This window comes from Pleurodeles waltl, chromosome 5, assembly GCF_031143425.1.
Source record: "Pleurodeles waltl isolate 20211129_DDA chromosome 5, aPleWal1.hap1.20221129, whole genome shotgun sequence".
Lineage (NCBI taxonomy): Eukaryota > Metazoa > Chordata > Amphibia > Caudata > Salamandridae > Pleurodeles > Pleurodeles waltl.
In genome coordinates, this window is record NC_090444.1 from 978,126,760 (window position 1) to 978,143,424 (window position 16,665).

Consider the following 16,665-nt stretch of genomic DNA (forward strand, 5'->3'; position numbering starts at 1 on the left):
CAAGATTACTAAAAGACCACTTGTAATGGTTACAGAGCTATTCCATTCCAGTTATTCCTCCTACAAACCATAATAATATCTATCTTCAGTTCAGTTGGTTTCACTGAGATCAAGCAGCACTAAAATTCACAGAAATCATTGAGTACTTAAAAAAGCTCAAGTTTGGGACGTGGCATCTCTGATAACATAGAGTCAACAACTAACGTTTCATATGTTCATTGTAAATATTGTGTTGCAGTAACATAAGATGACAGTATGCAAACAGCAATGGGCTCAGAAACTTTAAACCTTCGCTGAATACATGTCAACATTAAACATTGTATTTGTATTTACCAAAAACGGTGTCTATGTTTATATCACAGTCTAATAGATTAATTTTTGCATCCTTCTATTATCTAGTTAAGTGTTTCCCAAACTGTGGGTCATTTCAAGCTGGATTTGGTGGGTCATGAAAGTCAGAGCAATAAATAGAGATGTCTTTAAATTATGTTTACTGGTTCAAAGACAGAGGTCAAATGTCAGCCTGCTTTATTCTTTTAACCTATGGGTTGGTGTTTACTTTTTTTCTCTGACTGCAGAGTGAGAAGAGTTTTTAAAGTGAATTATGTGACAACGTAGGGTGTTGTTTTTTCAGTACACAGCAACATGCAAATACCTGTGATTTTACTTTATGCTTCTAGCAGTCAGGAAGGCAAAAGGAAAGCACTTTTTGTAATTCTTAAGTTTGCTGAAATCAGAGATTTTAATAGGGTCAAAACAAATCAAGATCCTTACTTCGTGACAAATACATGATAAATATTCACAGAAACCTGGGGCCAGATGTAGCAAGGGTTTAGCGAGTCGCAAACGGCGAAAATCGCTGTTTGCGAGTCGCTAAAGCCACTTTGCTATGTAGAAATGCATTTTGCGAGTCGGAACCGACTCGCAAAATGCATTTCCGACTCGCAAATAGGAAGGGGTGTTCCCTTCCTATTTGCGACTCGCAATGCTATGCATTTTCATTTGCGACCGCGATTGCGGTCGCAAATGAAAGCGCAGTTACCATCCACTTGAAGTGGATGGTAACCCAGGCGCAAATGGGAAGGGGTCTCCATGGGACCCCTTCCCCTTTGTGTCTGGATAAAAAAAAAAAATTTCAGAGCAGGCAGTGGTCCAAGGGACCACTACCTGCCCTGAAAAATACCGAAACTAAAGGTTTTGGTTTTTTTTTCAAAGTGCAGCTCGTTTTCCTTTAAGGAAAACAGGCTACACTTTGGAAAAAAAAGACTGCTTTATTTAAAAGCAGTCACGGACATGGTGGTCTGCTGTCTTCAGCAGGCCACCATCCCCCTGAGTGCCCTGAATCGCTATGGGGTCGCAAATTGCGACGCACCTCATTAATATTAATGAGGTGGGTCTTTGCGACCCCATAGCGACTCGCAGAAGGTGTCTGAGACACCTCTCTGCATTCCAAATTGCGACTTGCAATTTGCGAGTTGCAGGGACTCGCAAATTGCAAGTCGCAATTTGGATTTTTGCTACATCTGGCCCCTGGTTTCCACACATCATTTGTGTGCTTTATAGTGTTTTATCAGTACAACTATATGGCATTGCAAAAGTAGTGGTCGCAAACGTTTGTTGTTTTAAAAAGTCAGTCGTAAAAAGTTTGGGAACCCACTGATCTGGAGTCTTCTCATCAGGAGCCAGATGTAGGAAGCCGTTTTCATGGTGCAAACTGCGAAAATCGCAGTTTGCGCCTTGCAAACAGCCTAACGCGATGCTCATTCACAAATTGCGAGTCGGAACCGACTCGCAGTTTGTGAATGCGACTCGCAAATAGGATGGGGTGTTCCCTTCCTATTTGCGACTCGCATCGCAATTCAGAATTGCTTTGTGACCGCGAATGCGGTCGCAAAGCAACTCGCAGTTACCACCAGTGTCACACTGGTGGTAACTCATTCGCAGTTCGCCCCATGGGACCCCTTCCCCTTTGTGAATGTCACCAAAAATATTTTTTCAGAGCAGGCAGTGGTCCTATGGACCACTGCCTACTCTGAATAAACGAAACCGAATGGAAAACGGGCTGCAAAATGAAAAAAAAACTGCTTTATTTAAAAAGCAGTCACAGACATGGAGGTCTACTGACTTCAGCAGGCCACCATCCCTGTGAGTGCAGGGACTCGCTATGGGGTCGCAAAAAGCAACCCACCTCATTAATATTAACGAGGTGGGTCTTTGCGACCCCATAGTCTCTCTGACTCGCAATTTGCGAGTCGCAATTCATGAATTTCGTACATCTGGCCCCAGGTTTCATTTTCCGTTCCCTTTTAGGCTCTGGTTACAGACAGCTTTAGGAGTCTGGTAGTATGTGTGTGTGATTAAGAAAAAAGAAAAAACATACAGACGAGTACTTGTGGGGTTGTCCTCTTCGGCAACAGCATGCCGAATTTAATTGATTTGTATAACTTTACCAACAGGGAAGAGTAGACTTTGTACGGTGCGACTATGATCTGGGAACTTATGAGATTGTTTGAGATCTTTTGGGCCAGTCCCTTTGAGTCACTGTTGGAGTTACATTGGCATTTGGAGCAGCACCGAGGACAGTATACATAAAATGGGGCAAAGATTCTGCCATCTTCGGACACTATGGGTTTTTATCCTCTTATGTCCAATCGGGGCTGTATGTAGGTCCTCTGCCCTCATTTCTACACCCACTTATAATTGTTCGAGTGTTTTTAACATTGTGACTTTTTTTATTCGTTGATAATTTTTCCCTTCTTTACATCTTTCAATGGGTACTTCCATGTCCTTTGCAACAGTTATATTATGTATGTCAGAACTGAAACGTGATACTGACTCTAAGATACCACCGTTGAAAATAGGTGGAGATTATCTCCTGTCAGAGGCAACAGTACATTTACTTTCAGAATGAGAAAGCAGAGTGGACATCTCCGAAAACGGTATGGTGTAGGAAGCAATGGTTTCTCCAGTAGGAAAAATATTTTTCACAAAAAGGAAAAAATATTAAAAAGTGCAAATATCCTCGTGCCTTCCATTTGTGAATGTGGAAATACTGACTTGCTATGGTTCCATTTGAATAAATGCTTGAATCATTGATAGCTCCTTGAATTCTTCGAGAATTCCAAGAGGTGGAAATGTGATCAAAATGTAGGAATAAGCTTACAGGGGCGTATTTCCTATTTTTTCAGCTGCCCCTTTGAGAACTGTGTCCACACAGTAATATTACCTGTGTGGTCCTTTAATTTGAGAACATAAATATCCATTGAGCTAAACTGAAAGGTACCACACAATCATGTATAATGTTAGAATATGTAAAGAAAGGCATTTAAATTGGTAAAGGTCATCAGCACCCCATCAATTTATCCAACTAGATTGAGAAGCAAGGTGAAGCGGAGGGACAGGGGTGGATGGCAAGGTCGGGATAGATTTTGGGATGCACAAGTAATGGACACTGGAAGGCAGGGCTTGGGTACTCACAGAGATAGCTGCTATGAAGTGGCACTTTTTTCAAAGAAATTGAATACCTACTAGTTGAAAAGTTTGAGGATCGTCATGAGTAACCTCAATGTGTGCTCTTTCGTCTTGTGGTGGAGGAATTTCTGATGATCTTTTCTTTAATATTGCTCTAAACTGGAGCAAGCCCACATTTTCTCTCCTTTAGTGTGCAGTTTTAAGGTACCTTTAGTAATGCAATGCACAAGGTCACTGCTGAATTGTAACTATGGTTGGCCTGGTCCAGAGGTGAAGCAACAGACTGCGTAGCGGACTGCTACTGAGTAGCCAAATTCGCTGCTGCAGAGCAAAAATATTTATTGGTACTGTTTATGACCATGAATTTAAAATGCAAGTTTTGATCCAATTTTCCCAAAATATGACTGTGGGAGTATGGTCTGATCTGTAAATAACTCTTGTTTCATCACTCATTGCACTCTTACTTAATTTACTGACTTGGGAAGGGTGGAATGTCCTTGCCGAGAATTAAACTCGTGGCATGCCGATCACAGAAGAGGGCAGTAGCGTGAGTTTTGTTTACTGCACCCTTTACAGCGCTCTGCTGCCTTTTGACAGGATTCACGCAAAGCAAACAACACATACGTCCGCACATACATGTAGCGGCCATTCGCTGCACAGGGTGGTACTTGGCCGAAATGCTGGCTTCGTTTAATGTAGGACTACTAGTACAACATTTAAAAGGCCTTTCCAGAACCTGTGATTGCAACCCTTTTCCAACCCTAAAGTCACTTTGTTTGCACCACCTAACAGCACAAATATACAGTACAAACTGGTGCACGGAGACACATATGAGACACATTACAGCTGAGCCGGGGAGCACGATGCCGCTCAAAAGAGAAAATATGTCCCCAAGAGCTGAGTTAGTTTCAAAATGCAACATCTCAGATAGAATGCGGCCACTTGGCACTGCACTGATGAAAATCTAATTATAAAGGTAATTATACAATTTAAATGTTTTGAAAGTTTCAAAGGAAAATAACAAAACTTTGCCAAAGGAACTACGTGCTTGTTTTTTTCTCTTTTTTTTTTCTGCCGCTCCTAATGTCTGTGGTGTTTGTTCTCCTGCAGGGACTCCAGACAAATGGTTCCCAAGCAGGCTCTGTGAGCAATCTAGGCCTTTATCCACATAATCACTGGGGTTGGAAGTAATTTGCATGCTCTATAAAATATTTGCCATCTGAGTCTTTGTGTATTTCATTCTAAGGTCTGCAAGGGTAGTCGGCAGCGTATATTTGGTTCCTTTAAACAAACTTCCTGAGTCTTGTCGTCCAGGACTGATGCGAAAATTGTCAGCACTCAGGAAAATTTGTGTGTTCCCGACTGGACCACTCCACAATGGTCAAAAACAAAACCCAGCCATTTTCGGGAGTTTCTTCAATATTTGCAACCACCACTGGGTGGCGCCCATGGCTCATCTACCCTCGTCCCCTTCACATCACAAAACATATGGCCATGCTGTCACCAGCTTGACTGACAGATTGTTATGCAAGCGACGATCAAATAACACTGACAGAGGTTTTTACAAGTAAATTGCATTTGTCAACTTCTGTCAACCCTCAAGTTAAGCATTCATTGCCGTCTTAATTTGTACCGGTGTTTGTGGGTGGTGGACACTGGAAATCCGGTTTGGAGACCGGGTATTATTTTTCAAGATCACACGTGATCCAAAGCAAGAGAACGTTAGAAAAGGGAGGAAGAGAAAGCTCTAAAAACAATGGCAAAGGAGACCAGTAAGGATGACAAAGAACCTACAAGAGAGGATAAAAGGCAGAACGTGTATGTAGGACGGTACAAGAACTAGGTACGGAGTGGATTCAAGACTAGGCAGCCTTGTATTTAATCCTGGCATTCGGCAGTGCAGGCTCCTAAGAAAAAACTGGGCACCTGCACTACTTTTTTATTACAAAATAGGCACTGAGAATCCACACTGACCAGTCTAATTTAAGTAGGTACCAAACCAACACTCAACTGCACTTGCTCCAAAAGCTTGATATATTGTGATGATACTTATATGCTCACCAGATCCTTCTGCAGAAACTGAGGTTTGATTGACCCAGCAATCCGCAATAGAATGTCAGATATACTCACGCTGCCTGTTTCAACCGAGAATACATAAACACAATGCAATGAGATGGAATATTTGAAACTTAGGCAAGATGGCATCAAACACAATTGGTACTATAAGTCTGTACCAAGAGTGGAATGTATGTCACTTAAGTAAGCATAACACAATGTGGCCATCTGTGCTTGTTCAACTAGTTTGAGCACTTCCGTGGGGTTTATAATGACGATCAACTTGCTTGCTTTTTAACCCTTTGAGTGTGTCTGTCTTAGAAAGAGGTGGCAGTATAGTTTGTTTTAATAATTTTCTTTGCTGAATTGAAGGGCTAGCTCTAACAATGGCCACCTACCAAGAAGGACACTAAGAAGTATATACTCAGCATAAAGGAGAAACCCCAGAAACCGGGAGAGCTTCTGAGATGCTCTTCTTTTGTGAGGTTCAGTGACCAGATGCCAGCTTCTCCTAGCCCTTTCTAGTGTCCTTTACTCATGGTTGGAGAAGGAATTCAGAACTTGGTTATACTCTGTGTGTCTCAATAGGGCATCCACTACAGATTACAATCCTCCTCCTCTACCAATCCACTTGTCCCACATGAGAGACATCCCTAACTTTGGAAATCAAACCCTGTATATGCACCGCCTTGGTTTTGCTCGAGTTGGGGGTCCTCAGCCAGGTATAGCTCGGTTCCGGTGACACAGTGTCCATGGGACCCATGTCTGGGCATACCCGTCCCACGTAGGGCAACATGCTAAACTATAGTATACTATAGTGTGCACAGCTTTCATGTCTGGGCATACCCGTCCCACTTAGGGCGACATACTAAAGTATTGTAAACTATAGTATGCCACCTTTAGTGAGATGGGTATGCCCAGACGTGGGTCCCAAGGTCACTGTGTCACTGGAACCCAGCTACACCTGGCTGATAAGCCTTACTAGAGTGAAACCGGTCCTGTGTTGCTTGTGTTCTGGTTCAGGTAGGACTTGGCTTGGCAGTTCGAGTTGGACTGTTCCCATGGGGGCAGGTCAAGAATGTTTTGCATGTGGCTGGGTCCAAACAGGTGGCATGGTGTGAAAAGAACGATGGACTGGGAGGCAGCCTAAGTTATTACCAATGGCTGAGATTAAGTTACGCATTCCATCCATTACTTTTTGTATACATTGGTACCAGAATCAGAGCAGCTTCATAACTTCAAGTACCCTCTCTTCAGCTGTTATGTTGACTACAAACCTAGGGCCTTGATTACGGTTTGAATTGGGGTCTCTAGTTGACAGTGGTTTGCACCCTGTCCAAGTAGGGACCCTCACTCTAGTCAGCTGTAAGGGAACCAGACAGCTAAGATAACCCCTGCTCACCACCTTGGTATCTTGGCACAAGCAGTCAGGCTTATCTCAGAGGCAATGTGTAAAGTATTTGAACATAAACACACATGCACACACACACACACACACACACACACACAGTAACACAGTGAAAACACTACAAAAGGACTCCACACCAGGTTAGAAAAATAGCCAATATTTATCGGAATAAAACAAGACCATAACAACAAATATTCAACATATACAAGCAAAGATATCATTTTTTTTTTTTAATTGCTGAGTCTTAGTCTATAGGAATCAATGGTTGTATCATTTTAACACACAGTATCTGGGATGCGTCAAAAACAAAGGCAATGAAGGCCGCAAGGGAGGTGATGCATCTGAAAAGCAAAGCGATGCCTCAGTTCCTTGCTGGGCAGGAGAGTTGATGCGTTGGTTCCTTACTGGCATGGGAGTTGATGCATTGGATCTCTCCCTGCACATGAGTTGATGCATCAGTTTCTGGTCACGCGGCCTCGGTTCCTTACTGCGGTGCATGGGCAATATGAAAATGACTCCCAGGTGCAATCCTCGAGAAAATCCAGACGCAGGGTGATGCTAGAGCAGCGGTGCAACAGGCGCTGCGTGAATCCTATAGGCACTGCGTCGATTCTTCCACCACACAGCAGGCACTGCCTTGATTCTTCAGCCGCAAGGGAGGCATTGAGTTGATTTTCAGCTGCAGCACTACGATGCATGGATTTTCTTCCGCAAGACACGCGTTTCCACTTCCAAGGGCCCAGGGACTGGATTTGGCACAACTTGGCAAGTCAGAACTCTCAGCATACTGGCAGATGAAGTATCTGATATTCTGGAGACTTCTAAACAGGAGGCAAGCTCAGTTCAAACGCTTGGAGAACCTTGGAAAGCAGGGTGTAGAAAGCAAAGTCCAGTCATTTCACTCCCAGAACAGAAGCAGCAAGCAACAGGCCTGCACAACAAAGCAACATGCATTGTGGCAGTTCCTTCTACAGCATCCAGCTCTTCTTCCTATCAGAATGTCCTCAGTCCAGAAGTGTTCTGAAGTTGTAGTCTTAGAGGTCCAATACTTATACTCATTTCTCCCTTTGAAGTAGGCAAACCTCAAAGGAAAGTATTTGTAGTGCACAAGACCCTACCTTTCCTGCCCTGGCCCCAGACACACTCCAGGGGGTTGGAGACTGCTTTGAGTAAGGACAGGCACAGCACTATTCAGGTGCAAGTGTCAGCTCCTCCCACCACTCTAGCCAAGGGAGACCCATCAGGATATGCAGGGCACACCTCAGCTCCCTTTCTGTTACTGTCTAGAGTAAATTCACAAACAGCCCAACTATCATCCTGACCCAGACGTATATTCCACAGCCAGGCAGAGGCACAGAATGGTTTAGCAAGAAAATGCCCACTTTCTAAAAGTTGCATTTTCAAACTTACAATTTAAAAAACAAATTCACCAGAAGATATATTTTTAAATTGTGAATACAGAGACCCAAAACTCCACATCTTTATCTACTCCCAATGGGAAATTACACTCACAAGATATTTCAAGGCAATCCCCATGTTACTCTATGGGGAGATAGGCCTTGCAATAGTGAAAACTGAATTTAGCAGAATATCACTATCAGGACTTGTAAAACACACCAGTTCATGTCCTACCTTTTAAATACACTGTGACCTGCCCATGGGGCTGCCTTGGGCCTACCTTAGGGGTGACGTACATGAAGTAAAAGGGAAGGTTTGGGCTTGGCAAGTGGGTGTACTTGCCAGGTCGAACTGGCAGTTAAAACACGCACAGGGCTACCCATGTGGGTGGCACAATCATTGCTGCAGGCCAACTAGCAGCATTTGATTTACAGGCCCTGGGCACACCTGGTGCACTATACTAGGGACTTACTAGTAAATCAAATAAGCCAGTCATTCATACCATTTAGACAGACAGCACTTGCACTTTACACTGGTCAGCAGTAGTGCCAGAGTCCTAAAACCAGCAAAAACAAAATTCAGCACAGGATCAAAACAGGAGATCAGAAAACAAAACGGCAGGAGAAACCGCGCCAAGAGCTGACAAGTCTAACAATTACCATATGGGTGCACCAAACTGTGGTGTGGTATTGATTTGACACTAAACACTGATACTCCAGGTTTGGAGTTAATAAATACAATAAATAACAACTATTACAAATTGAGCTATCCAAAAATGGGACATAACATATGCAGATTTTTGAGCTTTCTCTAACAAAATCTGCATGTTTCAATATTTATTGGGCGTCTTCCCTCTTTAAATGTTAGACTTGCCAAAATGTATCTTGAGAACAAATCAAAAGGGTGGTCTTTATTTTTACTGGATGCAATTAACTTTGCCCCACTTGTAATTGTGATCCCTGAGCAAAAGGGTGTTTTTTTTTTCCTGCGACAGTTAATTAACAAGACACTCATAATAAAGGCCTACATGTTGTTTTTAGGAACATTTAGTGCCTAGTTGTCACAGGGAACTTTTTTAGCTTGGAGACCCACGGCGATCAAGGGTCTAACCCAACTATTAGACCCAAAACTGAACACCAAGTTCACTCCTTTAGCACTTGGCCCTCAGGGTAGCAAAGTCAAACAGTCCAAGTCTTACTCTGGGATGTGTTGTGGGGGGGAGACACTTGAAGCTAAACAAACTAACTAACACAAGTTAATAACTCAAGTTAGGTCACTCTCACTCCTTAGTACCTAAAAAGAAGAACTTTAAGAAAATACCACAGAATGTAATACTGTACATAATAGTTTTAAAAGCATGCAAGTTAAATTGGGCACTATTGATATCTTTCAGTGAATATTAACGAGGAAGCCTAGGCTCTTCACTTGGTAGAACCTTGCAAGGCACTTTGTGCTATAATGTGCCATTCAGTCTCTGGGTCGTCTTCTGGTAGACTGTGGTAGTTTGAAAAGTCTCTTGATGGAAGCTAGTGAGGAGTTGAGTTCATTTTCTCCCTCCGTATTGGATGGGCCTCGCCCACACCTTGCGTTAGCCTATACATTCTTTTTGCCATCTCTTCCATACCGCAGGTGGTGATTGTGTTATTTGGCAGTTTAGGCTGACTTGTGCTGTGGGCACAATGTGCACAGCATGGCTTCAGAAGTGCAATAGGCATGGATCTCATCCCGGCCAAGCCATCTGATGTGCACTACGGCACCAGCTCAGCATTTAGGTGAGCATAAGCAGAACCAACACCAGTTGAGAAGGTCACAATGAGGTTATAGTACTTACGCCTCAGTGGATCTTGCAGCTTGGGAGTTTTCTTCATGATAAAAAATCCTCCACCCAAACAGGTTAGTGCCCAGCAGTGGTGAGTAAGCAGAACTTTGTGCTTGCCTGATGCAGGGCTCTCCATCATTGAACGTATCCTTCCGTACTCTGAATTGTCTCATGTGGTGATTGTTAATTGCGATCAAAGTTCTATCACCACCTAATTGTTTCATGGTACTTAGATGTTGGGGCGGAACTATGACAGACTTAAGGTCCGTTATACACTCCATCATCAAGGATACGTAGATTGTGCATACTGTGGTGTCAACCCAGGGAGTCCCGGGCCTCACCCCTAGTGAGCAGTGCAGGTCCTAGCTGTATGACCAGTGGTGTCCTTGGCTTGTTCCACCATTTCCATTCACAGTTCCCTTTTTTCAGTGCAGCATTTCTTTGTGCAACAGCACCTCCAATGCCCTTCTTGAGCAGTCAGTCAGCAAGGACTCAGGCAACCTCTCCTGGAAGTCTAATTCCAAGGTCCCTGGTTTCTAGTCCAAAACTTGACCAGAGGAATTAGGTTTTACTAACCCAACACTGGAGCACGGAGAGCTTCTTATTGCCACTGGTGTGAAGATTCTGGATTCCTGTGGATAAATGGTAGTACACTGGCTGGTTGTTTATGACCCATCTGTATGCAAAGGTTGGAGATAGCAATTGATTATTCAAATTGTCAGTTCTGAGACTGGATCTTGGCAATTCTGGCACTTTGCTTACTCCACTCATGCTGGTACAGCCAAGATCTTTGTCACAATGTGTGAGGAAGGTTCGGTGGTTCTAAGTCTCCAGTCAGCAGAACCAAAAACAAGGTCACAAAGAAGAGGGAGGTTGTTCCACTTAACTACCTGTTGACCTCTGGGGGGGGGAGGGCTTCCAGTGAACAATGGACTAGGAAAGAGCAGGGGGAAAACTCCTTAGTTTCTGTCTCCTCTTTTTCACAGTCAATAGTGTGACCTCCACATTAGGAAACAACTGAGTGTAGAAAACTGAAAATAGATACCAGTGAGTCTGACCACACGTAGCATAAAGGCTACACATATTCATCCTCCATACACATAGAAAGGTGCACACATGAAACATCCATGGCTTACGAGGATCGGCAAAGGACCTGCTGGACAGGTGAAAAATCCCTTTTTGTAACTATAATCGGTATCACTGCCACCACTGTCTATCCTCTACAGCCCACAGAGCTGAGAGTAGGCGCCCTCAGAAAGGAGGGTGCACATGGTATGCTCCTCCTGACAACAGGATCCTGCTCCGGATCTCAATTGCAGACATGCTTCCAGCACGCATACATGAACGTTGTGTATGCTGAGTTAGGGATCAAAAATCTACAACTTGCTATGATGGAGGTGAACCTTCTTTATCCCAACAATCACTTTATGTATTTTTGTATTATTATTTTTTAAGAAAGAATAACAGAATGTTTTCAGTGGTAGAATGGTATTTTCAGACTCGTGAAACAGAAGAGCAATTCCTTCAATTATTAAAAGAAAAGATGTTAATACTAATTTTAATGTATGGCACAGGACTTTTTCTTCAAAAGTGATCTAGTCTGGTGCAAAGAGGTTAGAGGCACCAGTGAGCCCTTGTAAACTTGGGGTAACATAGGCACCTGTTCTGTTTTTAGATGCTTTATGTATTCTTCAGGGTCGATGGTGAAAGCTGGGGTCTCTGCGATTCCTACAAATGCCATCTTCACAAGTTAGAACAGCGGAAGCAGGTTTGGATCGAGAGCTTTCCTTGAATCCATAGATTTCACCAGTTTTGGCCACATGCTTCTTCCAACTCTGTTTGCTCTGGGAAGCTCTACCGTTTCCGCCGTTAGAGCAACATGCTGTGTTCCACTTCTATATTACATCACCCTGCACTCCAGTCTGCCAGACAATGCAATTCAAAAACTCGCTATAGGCTTGGTCTCTAGTCTCAAGTTGTTCAACCATGCCTCTGATATTGGCAGAGCTCTGAGCTGCATTGCTGACTTTATGTAAACTCTTTTCAAGGCCCTTTGCCTCATTCACTGTGCTTTTTATAAATGTGTACCCATTTCCCCACAAGACTGTTTGTCCCACTACAGACTTCTTCGCTCAGACTCTCAGTGTCTACTTCAGGTTCCATACATTAAGGGTGCTTGAGGTGGAGTTGAACTTTGGAGCCATAGAGGCAGACTTAGAGTTTGGCAGACGGGTACTCTGCAATATGAATGTTTCAGCATGGACTAACAAAAACTGAGAAATGAACAGAGCTCCATCCTGGGCTTACAATGTCTGCCAGTAAAATGGATTACACAATGCCTGAACGGCTTAATGTTTCAAGTTAAGGAAATCATTTAGTTGGTTAGGTCAGGCTGTTTTGATTCATCACCATTAGCCCTGAGATGTGTATACTGTAACTTCAGGTAGTCTCACTTGTGTGGGGACAGTCTGCAATTAAAACTCGTAACCCTGAGAGAACTGTGCCCATTACTTAGGAGTATTCGTCATTACTCAGATATTCCTTTCTCATGCCAACACATGCTTAATTGATTTAATTTCTCCTCCTGCCAGTCACCAACTGACCTATCTTACACTAAAGTAATACCTACTCCCAACCCAGGTACTCCCTCCTACTAGGCCCCACTCGCTTACCTAGAGACCAAAAGGGAGATCAGGCCCACAGTGCATCCTGTCATCCACAAGGATACAGAAATGAGGTTGCTAAAATGAGAGGGCAGGAAGATGTAAGTAATGGGAGTACAAAATATAATTAGAACTTCCTGTTTTCATTGGTTTGTTTGTGAATTCCAGTAGATTTTTAAGTATTTTACTGACTGGCTATTGAAAGTCCGTGGATATCGGTTTTTATACATTTCTGTACGCCAATAATTTGCTATAAATAGATTTTTTGTTAGTGGTTACAAAATGCAATGCACAGAACTTCAACAACAGTTTAGGTTTCATGTCAATTTCTCTTCATCATGAAATTGGAGGGATGTCCATCAGATGGCAGTTTTTTTCAGTAACATTCTAACATGCACATCCTGAATTGTATCAAGACTGCCAATAATAGGTCAAGATTGAGTAGTTTTGTGCCACGGCCATCGTTAGGCAAGAGGCAGCCACAATCTGAGTGATGTAAAGTATGGTCATAATGTATAATGGACCTGTTCCTGTCATAGTGGGAATAAATAGCTAGAATTATGTTACTGAAAAGCTCACAATGTATCATGGAAATACCCATAATTCAACATTCCCCCCCTCCCTCCCACCCTGCCTGAACTCACATAATTCTCACTCTCTATAGCCAGTCTCTTCCTCTCAGGCCAATCTCTCCCTCTCTTGCTCTCAGGGCAGTCTCTCCATCTCTGTCTCTACCCCGGACCTAACCAAAATAATTACAATTTAGTGTGATCCACATCACTTCACCTGAAAACCTTCTTTACCATCCTTACACGTAGACTAATATTAATCGTGTTCATCACCTTGCTTTATTTCCACTCGCACACAATATTTTCTTCACAACAACAAATAAATATCATAATGAATGCCCTCAAGGTCCGGCTGTGTCACTGCAACAGACTTTACTTTGGTGAACCTTGCAAAGAGCAGTGCAAATCTCAATTTAAGAATTATCTTAATATGGCCACCACAGTGACTTGTTGATGCCTTTGTACTCTACTGCTAATGTTGTCTATCCAAAGAAGCAAGGAATTCTCAGGTTTCCAATTCTAGGAGAGACGTACAAACACCGCTTTTCCAAATCATCCTACGAACCTATGTGTGAGCAGCAGTGACCTCAAATGTGTGTAAAATCAGATCAAAATCAAAATTAATTCAGGATTATTTGTCAGTGTGTGCAGAGAAACTGCACCTTGACGACCCACTTAGTGGATAAGAATTTCCCTGCTATAGATCAGACCTTGTTAGGTTGTGCCCAGTCCTGTGATGTGTAAAATAACCTGGGGTTTACCACTCATCCTCCCACCCTAATGATCTTCTTTTGCATAAATTGATCTTAATGATGCTAAAATTTCCTGTAGGAAGGCCCAGTTGGCTAAACACTAATAGGTGATATGTGTGTATGCCGTGATTTACAATTTACAAGTTCAGAATTCGTCAAAGCTATCTTTCATCCTTGCAAATTTAGTAGATTAAGCAATGACAAATAATCTGTAATTTATAGTGATTAGAACGTATCCAAGGAGCTATATACAAATAATTTATTGAGGTTTGTTGATTGATGGTTTTACTTTGACAGAAATGGAATGTATCTCACAAAAAAAAAGTTTATGCCATTTTTTAAATTCGCCACTGCATAATGTGATTATTATTGCCTGCATCCTCATTAAAAGCCAGAAGTACCAATATTAGGTAGGCAGCCTTGTTTGCCATTGTCTGGGAGCATATAACAGATTTGGAAGCCATAGTGATTGATTGTAACTGCTCGGCTCTTCCATGAAACTCTAGAAGTATCTATTTCTTCCAACAGATTGTGTGATAGAAGACTCTTTATAAATGAATGGTAAGTATTAATGGAAAACAAGCCCTATTTCTGTAAACTGTGATGCTTGCACAGAGATACAGCCTCTGTACCGTAAACAGCCAAAGCGGCTTCTCTACCTTCATGTCCAGTGACAGGTGGGGTCTCATTTTCTCCAGGGTCAAGTGGCAGAAGCGGTGGAGGCTGTTGTCCAGTCGTGTCCAGTCAAAAACTGGAGTGGAATCAGGAAAAAAGGTGAGCTTTCACCCCTTTCCCTCCACCCATCCGCCAACTCAGAAGTGGAGGTCGGACAGGCACTTTTTGCTTGGTGGTAAGACACATCTAAAACTGCTCAACGGCAAGTGTATCTGGAGCCCTGCCGTCAACCACTATTTCCTATGATGCTGTTGCGGCAGATAGGAATCCTTGGCGGAGTCGGTGGAACTCGGGTGGGTTAAAGTCTATGGGACTGCCAACATCCAAACCTGGCAGGTGAATCTATCTGACATGTTTTACTTGTTTTTTTTATTGATTCAATCTAGGTTGGGCAACTTCGGCAGGAACCACAACAACTAAATTATAATCGTTCTTTTCCCACTAAAAATGTACATAAGCAATGACACCACAGAACTGCACCTGCAAAGTCTTTGTATTTTTAGTTACTAAAACTTTCGATGCGGATGCACGGCTACAAGAGTGAGCACAGTTACTAAATTACACAAAATGGTGACGATGACAACAATGATAATCGAAAATAGTATACTGCGCAGTTTTTGGTTTCATACATTCATTATCTAAACTGAGAAGTCCAGTTTGCTACTGAGTGGAAATCTCTATAAAGTGAGGGCTTGGCTTATCTTCAAAACCCGGAAGTGTTTAATTGTCTTGGTGCTCGATATCAAACAGGGAAAAACACCAAATCATTTCCATGAAGAAGTAAAAAGACTGGTGCTGCTCTCCTTGCACCGCCGAAGGTCCTCCTTAATACAAAAAGGAGGCTGTCGAATTTTATAAGCAAAATGACAGATTCTTCAGTGGCTGTGAACATTGCAATTAAACCTTAAAACAATTTGCCCTGGAGCAGCGTATGTCATAAAAGTTAACTTAATCATTCATTTTGGCACAACATGAAGGCAGCATATAATTTTGCAGATTTCGCAAGATATTGCTTGTAGCACCGGTGTCTAATAAAGCCAAGACTCAAGTTACCAACTTAGCATGCTCTTCCTATTATGTTTGACTGAGCAGGTAATTTCATTTATTTTTTAACGTTTCTTTATACTCGTTTTCGTACAATATACAAGATTAAGATCCATTAGAAAGAGGGTAAAGCATTATACTGTCTCCAACCCTAAAAAAAAAAAATGAGGGCTAGAGAATCTCCGTCCAAGGAGCTACAATTCATGTGAATCGGCAACCAGGGGAGAGGGGAATAGGAGGTAAGAGTAGTAACTGTACCCCTGAAGAGCCGAGGACAATACCACACTATGGGGAAATAGTTATGTAGTGTTAGTCAATAGATCCTGCATCCTACATCTCCAGTTTGAGGTGTCCCGAGGATATTAATGAACTCGGCCTTCATCCGGAGTCCTATTCGACTTTCAGGAGAGTCACAGCGGTAGGATAAAAGACGATCATTGCATGAATGCACAGTTAAAAATGAAGTAACCGAGAGGCAAAATTAAGATGTGAAAATGTGTCTCCCATCCACTGTGATAAACTATTACAGAATTCGGGACAAGGAACCTAGATACGGTCAAAACGTAGTATTTGGTCAAACGATCCATAAATGATTCATTAGTGTGAGACTAAACAAAAAGGTTCTGAGATTCATTCATCTCGTGTCAGCATGAAGCTGGGTCTCCAATGTTGGAGGCTACCTTTCTTCGCGAATAATAATAATGTTGCCTGTGAGACAAGGTATTGGTGATCTCTGGGGTATCGGGTAGCAAGGCCAATTTTTGAAGGGTTGGAACATGCAACATTGCCATTCGCCTGTCTGTTCAGTAGC

The 16,665-nt window shown here is 42.6% G+C and overlaps 1 protein-coding gene across 3 annotated transcripts in view; it reads right to left on the reverse strand.

Moving 5' to 3' along the window:
- ADGRG6 (adhesion G protein-coupled receptor G6) overlaps positions 1-16,665 on the reverse strand; it is a 513,628-nt gene that overhangs the window by 299,617 nt on the left and 197,346 nt on the right. The window lies entirely within an intron of this gene.